This window comes from Hibiscus syriacus, unplaced genomic scaffold (assembly GCF_006381635.1).
Source record: "Hibiscus syriacus cultivar Baekdansim isolate YM2019G1 unplaced genomic scaffold, ASM638163v2 tig00116984_pilon, whole genome shotgun sequence".
NCBI lineage: Eukaryota > Viridiplantae > Streptophyta > Magnoliopsida > Malvales > Malvaceae > Hibiscus > Hibiscus syriacus.
In genome coordinates this window covers 1,835,220-1,838,432 of record NW_024063507.1, presented here as the reverse complement: position 1 = coordinate 1,838,432, position 3,213 = coordinate 1,835,220, and the positions used below count along the sequence as shown (strand labels likewise).

Genomic DNA, 3,213 nt, shown 5'->3' with positions numbered 1-3,213 from the left:
GTTCAACTACAAGATCACAAAATCAAACCTACAACAGCATAAAACTCAACAACGTTAACTATAATATTTGCAAAAGATAGAAAAATGAGAGAACATCACCGAAAATGCTGCTAAAAATAAGTATTCTGATGCTACAAGGCTCAGATGAAAATTCGACCGTATAAGGTCAAGAACACTTATCGTCTAGCTTCTTGACAAAAATCAACTCAATCGAACCACAGATTGACCTTTATAGAAGAGTTGATCATTGTTGTGCAACTTTAAAAAATTGTTTTCTCTCCTTATTTCTCTCGAACTTGAGCTTCTCTTTCACCTTTAATTCTGATTTTTTTAGTTGTATATAAGCTACCAAGCCAAAAGAAAAATAATTTTTCTTCAAAATAAAATAGAACAATAAATACATGACAAAACCTTTTTTATTTTAAGTTGCAACCTAAAAATAGGTTGCACATTTTAAGTTACAATCTATTTTCTAGTTTCACCCCATTTAAGTGCAATCCATTTTCTTGTGATGGGTTCCTCACATAGTGGGATCCACACCCAACATAACAAATACAATATTGGCAGCTTCAAATATTGGTAACTTAGGGATGTTGAATCGATCGGTTCGGTTACCGATCGAAACCGAACTAGCCAACAAAGTATTAATCAATTTTTTTTACTTTTAACCGTTAACCGAATCAAAGATTTTTCAAAAACAAATTTAATCAAACAAAGTTCGATTAATTTAATCGGTTAACCGAATTAACATCAATTTAAATACTTCTAAAACTAAGTATATATAATAATATATTAAAATTGGGTTAATTCGGTTAATTTATCGATTTTGAACTAAATTAATTAATAACCGAACTTTTAAAAAAACCATTGATTATTAACTGACCAAACATAAAATTATCCGACCGATTAACTGGAAAAAAAATTTGGGTCGATAGTTTTTAACGGATTAATGAACACCCCTAGCTAAACTCGTTAATTATTATATTTCTTAAATCCTAATGAGTACAAGCTAATGCAATAATTAAAGGAAGAGCTCAGCCATAACACCCACTTGGGCCTGGTAATGGCAGGTTTGTAGAAGCAAGTCAAAACCATCTCTGCCCACCACATATTTAACAAAATCTCATCAACTTGAATTCCAAGATATTATAATAGGAAAAAGAATTCAAACCATATGGGGATGGTGATTTGATTTGAAAATTTGAACAATTTAAAAATCTATGAATCTAAAACAATTTGAAAATTTTAATTTTTAATTTTCTTTGAATACAAATTGATCCATCTAAAATTATTCAAACAAGGTTTACAGATGAATCCCAGCAGCCACCTTTGTTGCTTCCTTTGCTCCTATCACGTATTCATTTCTGAAGTCGTAGAAGACAAATCGGGATAGTCTCGGTTGTCGATTCGGTTCGCCGTGAAACTTTGGGGGCCTGGAAATGGTAGAAGCCAGTGGCGAGCATGTTCAGTGGAGGTCTCATGGCTGTTCATCCTAAATGTTGCCGCTCTCATCCGTTTTGCTTCAGAAACGTCGAGTAATGGCACACGGCAGACCGGACATGTGGATTGTTTCCTTAGCCACAAGTCGATGCAAGAAGGTGAAAATTGTGGCCGCATTTGGGCATGATTCTCAGCACTTGTTCTCTTGGTACTCACCCAAGCAAATGGAGCATCTGCATGCAAACCAAATGTGGTATATACCTTATTGTCAACCAAAAGTGAATATTTGAATGCTTACAAGGACTCTGAACTCACTGTGTATCCTCAATAGAACTGACTCTTCACTGTTGAACTCAACGTGGGCATTGCATCACTACAACCGGTTCAAGCCCTCGAATCTGCTCTTCTGGCTGCCAACAATATCAAACCCAAAGTTCAAATCAAACATCTGATCTGATAATTTGCAGATATCGAGTTTATGAGAATGAATGTGCCTGTTCAAGATTAATCCCGGACTGGGTCTGGAGCCTGGACCTTCGGATCCTCCCACAGATGATTCTTGTACAAACAAACATAATAAAAGTGGCACTCATCACAAAAGCAATGATAGTTGAGATCAAGTTCATGCGTGGACCCATCTCCTTCTCAGCTGCCTTGTTTCTTGAACCAAATAACCAAAGCAAGATGTGAAAACCGAGGGGAACACCACAACACCACCCTCGAATTCCTAAACAAAGAAATTACACAGACCCAAGGAGAGAGAAAGAAACTAACAAACACCCAGATCAGGATTTCGAGGAAAAGGCATGTTGGAAGGAAAACAGCCCGGGGGGGGGATGATCAGTTTCCAAGCACGAAATAAACCTACCACATGGAGACTAGGGATTTAGATGGAGTCAAAGAGATTGAGGGATGAGAAGAGGGTTGATTTCCTTGTTCTTTCATCTTTGGAATTGCATTCTCAGGGGGTCCACTTTGTTAAACCCCTGGACCCTTCCACTTTCTTAGATTATAGTAGGGATGCAGTATGACCCGAACCTAACGAGAAAATTCGAATTCGGTTAAGTTCAAGTCAGATTGAATGATATCGGGTTGGATTCAGGTTTGAGGATTTTTTCGGGTCGGGTTCGGGGTAAGTATCCCCGCCCGTCCCGCCCCGATTATATATATATATATTTTATATTTTTTTATTATTATATATAAAATATTTTCGGGTTCGAGTTCGAATTTGAGTATAATATTTCGGGTCGGATTCGGGGACGGGAAAAAAAATCCCCGACGGGACGCCCCGATAAAAAACCCGTCGGGGTCGGAGATGGGGATTCATTTCGGGTTCAGAGACAGGGCGAGCAAAACCGCCCCGAACCCGACCCGCTGCCATTCTTAGATTATAATATCAACGGTTGACATGGTAGCTGGTGGCCTGATAATCACTTTTGGCAGCAAAATTCCTACACAATCAATCATAAAAGAAATTATATTTATTTAGATTCCTTTATAAGTGATAATCTCATCTCTTTACATCTGTGCTAATATGGAATATATATTAATCTTTGTCTTTGCTACTTTTGGATAAGCCTAGGCCAAGACTCACAGAATTTGCCTAGAAATTTTTTTTAGGTTAAACTACGCGTTTAGTACCTAAATTATTAGTTTTAATATGTTTTAGTACATAAACTTTTAATTTTTTTAACCATGCATAACATTTAGTTTTTGTTTCATTTTAATACCACTATTAAGAAATTAGCGTTGAGTTTTGATTTTTTTTGAAAG

General features: G+C 36.7%; 1 pseudogene; it reads right to left on the bottom strand.

Moving 5' to 3' along the window:
* Positions 1–1,307: 1,307 nt before the first annotated feature.
* Positions 1,308–2,336, bottom strand: LOC120193044 (annotated as a pseudogene).
* Between the last annotated feature and the right edge of the window lie 877 nt (positions 2,337–3,213).